The 14,188-nt window shown below is 39.8% G+C and overlaps 1 protein-coding gene and 1 long non-coding RNA gene across 8 annotated transcripts in view; one reads left to right on the top strand and one right to left on the bottom strand.

Annotated features, from left to right (window-relative positions):
• Positions 1 to 13,457, top strand: part of LOC147340315 (uncharacterized) — a 40,755-nt gene extending 27,298 nt beyond the window's left edge. For 3 of the 5 annotated variants that reach the window (XR_015159302.1, XR_015159300.1, XR_015159301.1), the window contains 2 exons: positions 4,718 to 4,822; positions 12,711 to 13,457. This is a non-coding gene — a long non-coding RNA (uncharacterized LOC147340315). Of the gene's footprint in view, positions 1 to 4,703; positions 4,823 to 12,710 lie in introns of all 5 variants that reach the window. The other 2 variants (XR_015159303.1, XR_015159305.1) reach the window with 2 other exon arrangements.
• Positions 1 to 14,188, bottom strand: part of WNK3 (WNK lysine deficient protein kinase 3) — a 194,734-nt gene that overhangs the window by 17,084 nt on the left and 163,462 nt on the right. The window lies entirely within an intron of this gene.

The raw sequence follows: 14,188 nt of genomic DNA, 5'->3' as shown, positions 1-14,188 counted from the left end.
AGTAATCATCCAACTGCAAATGTTTCCATCTCTTTACCTCAAATCTTGATCTTTCTTCAATACAACCTCGCACACAACTCCCAAATGTGTTTTTCCAATTCAACTTCAATAAATTGTTCAATTAAATACACCTATCATTCTGTTAGTATGACAGTTTGCCTAAATGGTGTACTTCTGTTAAAGATACCACATTTTTTCCATTCAGACTAAGACCCTTTGAATCTGCCCACAAACACACATATCTAGTTTATCACCACATCATAGCAATTCATCCTGTACTACATCTCTTATCTATTTTCACTTCCGTAATTCTCTAAACTCTTAATTATCTCATACATGAACTGCTATGATGGCAATGATCTAAATAGATTGACTCCCTGGCTCTAGCTAACACACTCTTCAAAATGACAACAGATTCAGTTCAGTCGCTCAGTTGTGTCTGACTCTTTGCGACCCCATGAATCGCAGCACGCGAGGCCCCTCTGTCCATCACCAACTCCCAGAGTTCACTCAGACTCACGTCCATCGAGTCAGTGATGCCATCCAGCCATCTCACCCTCTGTCGTCCCCTTCTCCTCCTGCCCCCAATCCCTCCCAGCATCAGAGTCTTTTCCAATGAGTCAACTCTTCGCATGAGGTGGCCAAAGTACTGGAGTTTCAGCTTTACCATCATTCCTTCCAAAGAAATCCCAGGGCTGATCTCCTTCAGAATGGACTGGTTGGATCTCCTTGCAGTCCAAGGGACTCTCAAGAGTCTTCTCCAACACCACAGTTCAAAATCATCAATTCTTTGGCGCTCAGCCTTTCACAGTCCAACTCTCACATCCATACATGACCACAGGAAAAACCATAGCCTTGACTAGACGGACCTTTGTTGGCAAAGTAATGTCTGCTTTTGAATATGCTATCTAGGTTGGTCATAACTTTCCTTCCAAGGAGTAAGGATCTTTTAATTTCATGGCTGCAGTCACCATCTGTAGTGATTTTGGAGCCCAGAAAAATAAAGTCTGACACTGTTTCCCCATCTATTTCCCATGAAGTGATGGGACCGGATGCCATGATCTTCGTTTTCTGAATGTTGAGCTTTAAGCCAACTTTTTCACTCTCCACTTTCACTTTCATCAAGAGGCTTTTGAGTTCCTCTTCACTTTCTGCCATAACGGTGGTGTCATCTGCATATCTGAGGTTATTGATATTTCTCCCGGCAATCTTGATTCCAGCTTATGTTTCTTCCAGTCCAGCATTTCTCATGATGTACTCTGCATATAAGTTAAATAAGCAGGGTAACAATATACAGCCTTGATGTACTCCTTTTCCTATTTGGAACCAGTCTGTTGTTCCATGTCCATTTCTAACTGTTGCTTCCTGACCTGCATACAGATTTCTCAAGAGGCAGGTCAGGTGGTCTGGTATTCCCATCTCTTTCAGAATTTTCCACAGTTTATTGTGATCCATACAGTCAAAGGCTTTGGCATAGTCAATAAAGCAGAAATAGATGTTTTTCTGGAACTCTCGCTTTTTCCATGATCCAGCGGATGTTGGCAATTTGATCTCTGGTTCCTCTGCCTTTTCTAAAACCAGCTTGAACATCAGGAAGTTCATGGTTCACATATTGTTGAAGCCTGGCTTGGAGAATTTTGAGCATTTGGGAATCCCTGGTGGCTCAGAGGTTAAAGCGTCTGCCTGCAATGTGGGAGACCAGGGTTTGATCCCTGAGCTGGGAAGATCCCCTGGAGAAGGAAATGGCAACCCACTCCAGTATTCTTGCCTGGAGAATCCCATGGAGGGAAGAGCCTGGTAGGCTACAGTCCACGGGGTCATAAAGAGTCGGACATGACTGAGCTACTTCACTTCACTTTACTAGCATGTGACATGAGTGCAATTGTGCGGTAGTTTGAGCATTGTTTGGCATTACCTTTCTTTGGGATTGGAATGAAAACTGACCTTTTCCAGTCCTGTGGCCACTGCTGAGTTTTCCAAATTTACTGGCAAATGGAGTACAGCACTTTCACAGCATCATCTTTCAGGATTTGAAATAGCTCAACTGGAATTCCATTCCCTCCACAAGCTTTGTTCGTAGTGATGCTTTCTAAGGCCCACTTGACTTCACATTCCAGGATGTCTGGCTCTAGGTCAGTGATCATACCATCGTGATTATCTGGGTCGTGAAGATCTGGGCCATCAGATTAGTACCAGTTACATGCTGTTTTCAGCATTTCATTCCTCTGCTCAAAGAAAACCCCTCAAACCCAAACTTTAATAGTTTCTTAGAACTAACAGTAGTGGGTTTTCAACTTGTTTTGGTGGCAAAGTCCTTGGTAGTCATCATTATCTTTGCAGAGCATGCAAACATTCATTATCTTATTTATTATCCTTAAACATTATATCATTAAGCTTAAATACATAATAAAGTGCTGCTGCTGCTGCTGCTGCTAAGTCGCTTCTTCATGTCTGATTCTGTGCGACCCCACAGACGGCAGCCCACCAGGCTCCGCCACCCCTGGGATTCTCCAGGCAAGAATACTGGAGTGGGTTGCCATTTCCTTCTCCAATGCATGAAAGTGAAAAGTGAAAGTGAAGTTGCTCGGTCGTGCCCGACGCTTAGCTACCCCATGGATTGCAGCCTACCAGGCTCCTCCGTCCATAGGATTTTCCAGGCAAGAGTACTGGAGTGGGGTGCCATTGCCTTCTCTGAATAAAGTGCTAGATTAGATATATTATCTTACATCAAACTATAGCAATTTTTTTAAAGTGTGGGGAAACACCTGCTAATGTTATGTCCTCCATTTAACTCAACTGTTATATTCTCTTTCTCCCAAATAAATCTTAACAGTTTATGATTTGCATTTCTTTGTATCATGCAGTTCTACCTACGGACAATACTCTTCACACTCCACTTTATCAATTTTAATCCAGTCCATTTACCTTTCAACACCAACTCAAATCCTATTTCCTGAATGAAATAGTCTCAGACCACTATTGCCTTTAGATGATCTCCTGTTGCCTCCTTTCAATCCAGTGCAGACACAATTTCTGGTATTGAGAAGCAATGCAATATAACAGTGAAGAACCAAGGCTTTGGAGTCAGATCTGCTTAACCCCAGTAACTTTAGTCTCCTTGTAAGGACAGACTTACTTCTAACTAGTTGAGAGATGTTTTGAGGATTGAGATTAAGTAATGTGATTATGGGCTTCCCTGGTGGCTCAGAGGTTATGCTTCAGGGCTCCCAAGACAACTCACAGATTCAGTGATTCAACAGAAAGTCTTACAGGACTCAGCATATAGTTGTATTCACAAATGAGTTTACTAGCGCAAAAGGATGCACAATAAGATCAGCAAGGGAAAAAGACAGAGGAATCTAGAGAAATTCATGCACAGATTTCCTTATGCTCTCTTCCTAAGGTGAGGGAGCATTCTTGAGTATGCTGCTTTCTCTCAGCAACAAAAAAGACAGCAACATATGGGTAAATATCTGGCCAGGGAAGACCAAAAGAGACTCAGGTTTTTGTTAAGACCCAGGTCAAATAAGCACTTTTTGCCTAGCATGAACCAAACTACCACACTCTAAAAGAGTCTTTATTCAGCATAAATCACATGATTTGTACCAACAATCTAGGCAAAGTGAACTATACTTACCAGGGAAGAAAGGGAAACCAAATTCCTACACAACAGCCAAAGTCCAACCTCAGAAACAGGCCTTCCTAAAGACAGCAGTCTTGTATCTACTATATTAACTCTTTTCAGCATAGTTTAGCACAGTGCTCACATTCAATATTATAAGTTAATCACACACCTGCATTGTAAATACCATTACATTGCAATATGCATCATTTCATGTTTCTCAAAATAGGTATAACTCTGGGCAGACAAAGATGGATATGGATCTTAGTATACATGTTAAGGCAGTGCTTCGTAAAATGTATTCTGTGAAAAGAAGGTTCTCTGGTAAAACTGTTTGAGGAAATGTACATTTATTCCCTTTCGTGAAAATTCTCAATACATATTAGCATATTAAAGGATCTAAGAGGTTCTACAGAGGAAAAATGATTTTTATATGACTGACTCCAACATTTCCTATTTGACCATACAACACCTATTAACTCCTTGCTGACAGCTTATAAAATGCTGTGCTAAGGCCAACAAATGTGTTCATTAATCATGGCCAAATAGGGAAAATATTAAACATCAGCAAGCTTTGAAGGAAAGCTATTAGAACTAGACATGTGAAATCACTTGGTTCTGTGATGGTCCACGAAGTAATACAACCACTAGAAGCTATGTGTGGAACACTCTATATTTGCAAACCTGTCTTTAATAGATTCTTAAAAGAAAGAAAAAATGAAAATAATTTAGCTTCCGTTTAGGGAAATAATATTTTCATATTAGGTATGCTTAGGAATTAACCTAAATATTTTAATAAATAAATTATTTAAATGAAAGTTTAATAGATACTCTCATTTCTACCTGATGAAAAATAATTTCTGTCTTCCAGCATGACAGAGTGAGGTTATCAAATTCTCTCCCTCAAAAGCAGTAATAAAACTGGACAAAACTCTCGAAAACAATTATTTCAACAATGTGGAATTTGGCCAAAGGCATGCAACAAAATCAAAAGTGTTGTTCATGAACACCACTCAACTTTTAAGAACTATGTAATCTGTGGCGTTTTTGCCCAGGACTCCTCCTGTTAACTCTGCATCAGCTCTTTTTGAATAGCAATTCAAACACAATGGCGGTGCTGTGGCGCCAGAGTGGCCCAGACGACATACCCCACGTCCAAGGTCAGGAGCAGCGGCTGAGAGGAGATACCCCACGTCCAAGGTAAGGAGCAATGGGTACACTCTGCTGGAGCAGCCATGAAGAGATACCCCACGTCCAAGGTAAGAGAAACTGCAGTAATACAGTAGGTGCTGAGAGAGGGCATCAGAGGGCAGACAGACTGAAACCACAATCACAGAAAACTAGCCAATCTGATCAAATGGACCACAGCCTTGTCTAACTCAATGAAACTAAGCCATGCCGTGTAGAGCCACCCAAGATGGATGGGTCATGGTGGAGAGTTTTGACAAAATGTGGTCCACTGGAGAAGGGAATGGCAAACCACTTCAGTATTCTTGCCTTGAGAACCCCATGAACAGTATGAAAATGCAAAAAGACAGGACACTGAAGATGAACTCCCCAGTTCAGTAGAAGCCCAATATGCTACTGGAGATCAGTGGAGAAATAACTCCAGAAAGAATGAAGGGATAGAGCCAAAGCAAAAACAAAGCCCAGCTGTGGATTTGACTGGTGATAGAAGCAAGGTCTGAAGCTGTAAGAGTACTTATGCATAGGAACCTGGGATGTTAGGTCCATGAATCAGGGCAAATTGGAAGTGGTCAAACAGGAGATGGCAAGAGTGAACGTCAACATTCTAGGAATCAGCGAACTAAAATGGACTGGAATGGGTGAATTTAACTCAGATGACCATTATATCTACTACTGTGGGCAAGAATCCCTTCAAAGAAATGGAGTAGCCATCACAGTCAACAAAAGTGTATGAAATGCAGTACTTGCATGCAATCTCAAAAACGGCAGAATGATCTCTATTCATTTCCAAGGCAAAAAATACAATATCACGGTAATCCAACTCTATGCCGTGACCAGTAATGCTGCAGAAGGTGAAGTTGAATGGTTCTATAAAGACCTACAAGACCTTTTAGAACTAACACCCCAAAAAGATGTCCTTTTCATTATGGGGGACTGGAATGCAAAAGTAGGAAGTCAAGAAACACCTGGAGTAACAGGCAAATTTGGCCTTGGAATACAGAATGAAGCAGGGCAAAGACAAATAGAGTTTTGCCAAGAAAATGCACTGGTCATAACAAACACCCTCTTCCAACAACACAAGAGAAGACTCTATACATGGACATCACCAGATGGTCAACACTGAAATCAGATTGATTATATTCTTTGCAGCCAAAGATGGAGAAGCTCTATACAGTCAGCAAAAACAAGACCAGGAGCTGACTGTGGCTGAGACCATGAACTCCTTATTGCCAAATTCATACTTAAATTGAAGAAAGTAGGGAAAACCACTAGACCATTCAGGTGTGACCTAAATCAAATCCCTTATGATTATACAGTGGAAGTGATAAATAGATTTAAGGGACTAGATCTGATAGACAGAGTGCCTGATGAACTATGGATGGAGGTTCATGACATTGTACAGGAGGCAGGGAGCAAGACCATCCCGAGGAAAAAGAAATGCAAAAAGCAAAATGGCTGTCTGAGGAGGCCTTACAAATAGCTATGAAAAGAAGAGAAGCAAAAAGTGAAGGAGAAAAGGAAAGATATACCCATTTGAATGCAGAGTTCCAAAGAATAGCAAGGGGAGATAAGAAAGCCTTCCTCAGTGATCAGTGCAAAGAAATAGAGGAAAACAATAGAATGGGAAAGACTAGAGATCCCTTCAAGAAAATTAGAGATACCAAGGGAACATTTCACGCAAAGATGGGCTCGATAAAGGACAGAAATGGTATGGACCTAACAAATGCAGAAGATATTAACAATAGGAGGCAAGAATACACAGAACTGTACAAAACATATCTTCGTGACCCAGATAATCACAATGGTGTGATCACTCACCTAGAGCCAGATATCCTGGAATGTGAAGTCAAGTGGGTCTTAGGAAGCATCATTATGAACAAAGCTAGTGAAGGTGATGGAATTCCAGTTGAGCTATTTCAAATCCTGAAAGATGATGCTGTGAAAGTGCTGCACTCAATACTCCAGCAAATTTGGAAAACTCAGCAGTGGACACGGGACTGGAAAAGGTCAGTTTTCATTCCAATCCCAAAGAAAGGTAATGCCAAAGAATGTTCAAACTACCGCACAATTGCACTCATCTTAGACGCTAGTAAAGTAATCCTCAAAATTCTCCAAGCCAGGCTTTAGCAATACGTGAACCATGAACTTCCAGATGTTCAAGCTGGTTTTAGAAAAAGCAGAGGAACCACAGATCAAATTGCCAACATGCACTGGATCATCAAAAAAAAAAAAAGAGTTCCTGAAAAACATCTATTTCTGGTTTATTGACTATGCCAAAGCCTTTGACTGCGTGGATCACAATAAACTGTGGAAAATTCTGAAAGAGATGGGAATACCAGACCACCTGACCTGCCTCTTGAGAAACCTATATGCAAGTCAGGAAGCAACAGTTAGAACTGGACATGGAACAACAGACTGGTTCCAAATAGGAAAAGGAGTATGTCAAGGCTGTATATTGTCACCCTGCTTATATAACTTATGCAGAGCACATTATGAGAAATGCTGGGCTGGATGAAGCACAAGGTGGAATCAAGATTGCTGGAAAGTGAAAGAAAGTTTAGTCGCTCAGTCGTGTCCGACTCTTTGCAACCCCATGGACTGCCCCCAGGTTCCTCCCTCCATGGGATTCTCCAAGCAAGATTACTGGAGTGGGTTGTCATTTCCTTCTCCAGGGGATCTTCCCAACCCAGGGATCGAACCTGGGACTCCCGCATTCCAGGCAGACACTTTAACCTCTGAGCCACCAGGGAAGCAGGGATGAGGATTGCTGGGAGAAATATCAATAACCTCAGATATGCAGATGACACCACCCTTATGGCAGAAAGTGAAGAGGAACTAAAAAGCCTCTTGATGAGAATGAAAGAGGAGAATGAAAAAGTTGGCTTAAAGCTCAACATTCAGAAAACTAAGACCATGGCATCTGGTCCCATCACTTCATGGGGAAATAGATGCGGAAACAGTAGAAACAGTCAGATTTTATTTTCCTGGGCTCCAAAATCACTGCAGATGGTGACTGCAGCCATGAAATTAAAAGATGCTTACTCCTTGGAAGGAAAGTTATGACCAACCTAGTTCAGTTCAGTTTAGTTGCTCAGTCATGTCCGACTCTTTGCAACCCCATGAACTGCAGCACACCAGGCCTCCCTGTCCATCACCAACTCCCAGAGTCCACCCAAACCCATGTCCATTGAGTCAGTGATGCCATCCAACCATCTTATCCTCTGTCGTCCCCTTCTTCCTGTCCTCAATCTTTCCCAGAATCAGGGTCTTCTCAAATGAGTCAGCTCTTCGCATCAGGTGGCCAAAGTATTGAAGTTTCAGCTTCAACATCAGTCCTTCCAATGAACACCCAGGACTGATCTCCTTTAGGATGGACTGGCTGGATCTCCTTGCAGTCCAAGGGACTCTCAAGAGTCTTCTCCAACACCACAGTTCAAAAGCATTAATTCTTCGGCACTCAGCTTTCTTTATAGTCCAACTCTCACATCCATACATGACCACTGGAAAAACCATAGCCTAGACAGCATATTAAAAAGCAGAGACATTACTTTTCCAATAAAGGTCCGTCTAGTCAAGGCTATGGTGTTGGAATTGTCTGATAAATACTCTAAAGCAGCTATTATAAAAATGCTCAAATAGGTAATCACAAAAACTACTGAACCCAATGACAAAACTGGAAATCTTAACAAAGAAATAGAAGAACATATATGAAATTTTAGAACCAAAAAATATACAAAAATGGTAACAACAAAAAACACCCACCAAAAAACCTCCTTGGATGAACTCAGTAACAGAAGGGAGATGACAAAAGAAAATTCAATTTTTGCCAGCTTTATTGAGATAGCACTGCATAAGTTTAAGGTATACTGCGTAATGATTTGAACTAGAACACCTTATGCAATGATTACCACGGTAACTTTAGTGAACATTCACCATCTCATATAGATAACAAAGTAAAAGAAAAAAATTTCTTTTTCTTGTGGTAAGAACACAGATTTACCCTCTTAAGAACGTTCATAAAACATATAGCAGTGTTAATTGTGTTAATCATGTTATACATTATATCCCTACTACTTGTTTATCTTATAACTGGAAATTTGTACCTTTTGCCCATCTTTGTTACCACAAAAAAATATTGCATTTTTATTGACTATATTTTTCATACTATATATTTCATCCCTATGACTCTTTTAATTGTAACTGGATGTTTGTACTTCTTAATTTCCCTCACCTAATTCACTCATTCCACCCACTCCACAAAAAATTCAATTTAAACAACAGAGAAATAATACTGAAACTCAAACATGCACAGAAAGTAAGGGACCTATGGGACAAAAGCAAAAAGTCTAAAATTTGTGTCATCAGAGTCTTAGAAGGAGAGAAAAAAAAGACCATGATAAGAAAAAAATATTTGCTGATAACTTGCTAAATTTGGCAAATGATATAAATCCACATATTCAAGCAGCTCAGTGAACTCAGAACAGAAATAAACACAAAGAACCTCATGCCAACATACATACTAATTGCTGAAACAGAAATAATTTTCATAAAAATTATTGAAAATTAAAGAAAAGAAAAATTCTGAAGGCAACCAGAAAAAAACAATGTAGGAATTTTATACAGGAAAACAATGATTCAAATTTCTATGGATTTCTCATTATAAATCATGGACGCTAGAAAGAAGTGGACTAATATTTTTAAAATGCTAAAAGATACGTGTCAACCCCAAATTCTGTATACAGCAAAAATATCCTTCAGGAATCAAAGTGTGAAAAAAGACATTTTCAGATGAAAAAAATTTAAAAGAATTTGTCACCAGTAGATCTGTTCTAAAAGAGTAACACTAAAGGAAGGGTTTTCCAGGTTGGGCAGTGATAAAGAATCTGCTTGCCAATGTAGAAGATGCAAGGGATACAGGTTCAATCCCTGGGTGGGTTAAGATTCCCTGAAGTAGGAAATGGCAACCCACTCCAGTATTCTTACCTGGAAAATTCCATGGGCAGAGGAGCCTGGCAGGCTACAGTCCATGGAATCTCAGAGTTGGACGTTGCTGAGCACGTGTGTGCACACACACACACACACAGGAAGACCACTATAGGAAGGGAACTTATAAAAGTAGGAAACATGAAAGAGCATGAAATGAAGGCAGACATACAGAAATGGTATATCAAATACCCTGAAACCCAAGTGAAAATGAAAATTATAATTCAGTGTGATACAGCTTTCCATATATGTAGATGGAATACACAAGATAATTATAAAGAATAAAGAAACCTATATGAATGTAAGGTTTCTACATTCCCCTTGAAGTAGTAAAAGATTGATTTTAGGTAGACTGCAAAGCTATAATCCCTAGAACAACCACTTAAAATGTAAAAAGAAATGAAGAAAAAACATAATAGATAAACTGAAATGGAATATTAAAAGTACATTTGAATAAACCAAATGAAGGTAGAAAAGGAGAAGGAATGAAAAATATGAACAGAAAACATATTTAAAATATGACCGACCAAAATCCAAACATACTGATCATTACATTCACTATAAATGGCTTAAAAATAAGTGAAAAACAAAGACTGCCAGAATGGATTCTTTTTCATGTGACCGTAAGTTATTTGCAAGAAACTCACTTCAAATGTAATAATATAGACAGATTAAAACTAAAAGGATGAAAAAGATACACCATGCAAACACTAACCAAAATAAAGATGGAATGGGTATTTAATATCAGACAAAGGAGACATCAAAGCAAGCAAAAATAACTAAGAATAAAGATGGATACATAATACTAAAAGAATTAACCAAGAAGATAAAACAATGCTGTGTTTGTAACTGCAGCCTCAAATACATGAGGCAAAAACTGATAGAACTGAAAGGAGAAAGAGACAAATCTACAATTACAGTTGGAGTCTTCTACACTCTTCTCTCAGTCAACAATAGAAGTAGTAATGCGGTTTAGGGAGAGAGTGGGTGGGATGAATGAGGAGATTGTGACTGGCATATATACATCTCTATGTATAAAACAGATAGCTAATGAGAACCTACTGTATAGCACAGGTATCTCTACTCAATGGCCTCTGGTGACCTAAATTGGAAGGAAATCCAGAAAAGACAGGATATATGTATACATAGAGCTGATTCACTATGCTACATAGCAGACTGATACAACATTGTAAAGCAACTATAATTCAATAAAGATTTTAAAAAACAAGAGAAGTAGTGCATAGCAAATGAGCAAGGATATAGAAAAATTGAACAATACCATTCAAACATCTAGATCTAACCAACATTTATAGAAAACTCTACTAAACAACAACAGGGTTTACATTATTTTCAAGTGCACATGAAACATTCACCTAAATAAACCATATCTTGGGTCATAAAACAAATCAGAACAAATTGAAAGTAATCAAAACCACTGAAAATATACTCTCTGATGAAAATGTAATTGAAGTACAAATTAGTAACAAAGATAATAAGAAAAATCTCAAAACATGTGGAAATTAAACATAACCAAATAAACATGGAAGAAAGAGGAAGTCTCAAGAGAAGAAAAAATTTGGAACTGAAAAAGCCCCCAAAATACAGCATATCAAAACATAGAGGCTCTAGAGAATAAAGACTAAAACTTAGTGTGTGGAAAATTTTTAAATCACTTAGGAGGTAATAAGATCCCAGTATAGGATGCATTTGTCAAAAAATATAGAACATTACAGCAAGGAGATCAAACCAGTCAGTCACAAAGGAAATCAGTCCTGAATATACATTGGAAGGACTGATGCTGAAATTGAAGCTTCAATGCTTTGGCCACCTGATGCAAAGAACTGACTCATTGGAAAAGACCCTGATGCTGGGAAAGATTGAAGGTGGGAGGAGAAGGGGACAACAGAGGATGAGATGGTTGGATGGTATCACCTATTCAATGGACATGAGTTTGAGCAAGCTCTGGGAGTTGGTGATGGACAGGGAAGCCTGCTGTGCTGCATTCCATGGGGTTGCAAAGAGCTGGACGTGACTGAGCAACTGAACTGACTGATAGAACTTTACAGCAGAGAAAGCCAACAAAATATTAGAATGAAATGTATGAAAATTTTAAAAAATCATTTAGGAGGTCGGGAATCCCAGGATGGAATCCCAGAATATAACAAAAGAACCTAATCATATTAAGTTCAGTTCAGTTCAGTCGCTCAGTTGTGTGTGAATCTTTGCGACCCCATAGACAGCAGCATGCCAGGCCTCCCTGTCCATCACCAACTCCCAGAGTTTACTTAAACTCATGTCCATTGAGTCGGTGATGCCATCCAACCATCTCATCCTCTGTTGTCCCTTTCTCCTCCCACCTTCAATCTTTCCCAGCATCAGGGTCTTTTCCAATGGGTCAGTTCTTCACATCAGTTGGCCAAAGTATTGGAGTTTCAGCTTCAACATCAGTCCTTCTAATGAATATTCAGGACTGATTTCTTTTAGGATGGACTGGTTGGATCCCCTACAAATGTATAATAGAATCTCACATAAAGGAGTAGAGGAACAAGTGCTGACCTACATAACTTTGGAAATGAGTGGCACCGTTAATATTAAAGGCAAAAGAAACTATACATAAGCACTGCATTCTAGTTGATAAAGGTATTTCCAACTGGGTTACAAATTAACAAATCTGAAACCACTATACATTATACTGAAATTGAACAATTAAATAAAGGGAAAGGGGATGGTGAGAGCCTCTCACTGTTGGACTGGGAGGTTATAGATAAACAAGAGAAAGCTATATAATCCATATGGTAATGGATTAGAGTTGGAGATAATATCAATGTGTATTTAATATAGATACAGATAGTTACATACAGAAATATTCATAGACATGGATATATATGAGTTAATATGCATATTCTTTATCTTTCAGCTAAAAGAATCTAGAAGCAATGACATCCCAGAAGCAAGGAGTACACCAAACACCCAGATCTTCGTTTCTAATCTGTTCTCCAATAAAATGATTTATGGTTCCTTGTGGAAACAATGGCTTCTAGGAGCAGGAAATATACAAGATGAGCTTGGAGAGTCTTCTGGTGTCTTTGTGAAAGTGTTTCTCAGCCGTGTCCAACTCTTTGCCACTCCATGGACTGCAGCCTGCCAAGCTCCTCTGTCCATGGAATTCTCCAGGCAAGAATACTGAGTGTGGATGAAACTGGAGCCTATTATACAGAGTGAAGTAAGCCAGAAAGAAAAACACCAATACAGTATACTAACGCATATATATGGAATGTAGAAAGATGGTAACAATAACCCTATATGCAAGACAGCAAGAGAGACACAGATGTATAGAACAGTCTTTTGGACTCTGTGGGAGAAAGTGAGGGTGAGATGATTTGAGAGAATAACATTGAAACATGTATATTATCATATGTGAAACAGATCGCCAGTCCAGGTTTGATGCATGAGACAGGGTGCTCGGGGTTGGTGCAGAGGGATGGGATGGGGAGGGAGGCTCATGATGGGGAACACATGTACACCCATGGCTGAGTCATGTCAATGTGTGGCAAAACCACTACAATATTGTAAAGTAATTAGCCTCCAATCAAAATAAATAAATTAAAACAAACAACAACAACAACAACAACAAAAATAAATCCACTTCATACCTTTCAAAAAACAGAATACTAGAGTGGGTAGCCATTTCCTTCTGGAGGGGATCTTCCTGATCCAGGGATCAAATCCTATTTTCCTGCATTACAGGCAGATTCTTTACCATCTGGGCCACCAGGGAAACCCATGGACTGTAGCTCTTTCCTACTCCAGGGGATCTTTCTGACTCAGGGCTTGAACCTGTGTCTCTTGCATCTCCTGCATTTGCAGGCAGATTCTTTACCACTGTGCCACATGGGGTAAATCTGCTACTGCTACTGCTAAGTCGCTTAAGTCATCTCCGACTCTGTGCGACTCCAGAGATGGCAGCCACCAGGCCCCCCATCCCTGGGATTCTCCAGGCAAGAACACTGGAGTGGGTTGCCATTTCCTTCTCCAATGCATGAAACTGAAAAAATAAAGTGAAGTCACTCAGTCGTGTCCGACTCCTAGCGACCCCATGGACTGCAGCCTACCAGGCCCCTCTGTCCATGGGATTTTCCAGGCAAGAGTACTGGAGTGGGTTGCCATTGCCTTCTCCGAGGGTAAATCTAGGCAGGGCTAAAGATCAGAGTCCATTCTGTGTCTCACTTTCTCTGCATGGCCCAGCAAATATTTGTTTTTCCATCTTCATAGGAAATGCCTTACTCCCCTTTGAAGTTCCCCCAACATCTTCTTTTGTCGTTAGCTAAAGATGGTATTTAAGGTGAGGGCTTCAGTCATTTTGGTGAGTTATTTAGTTTTCCTGGGTCTCTCCTA

This window comes from Bos grunniens, chromosome X (assembly GCF_055505025.1).
Source record: "Bos grunniens cultivar Pamir isolate PY7600 chromosome X, Bosgru_T2T1.0, whole genome shotgun sequence".
NCBI classification, from domain to species: Eukaryota; Metazoa; Chordata; class Mammalia; order Artiodactyla; family Bovidae; genus Bos; species Bos grunniens.
Note: the sequence above shows the minus strand (reverse complement) of the source record. Positions and strands in the feature narration are given on the sequence as shown.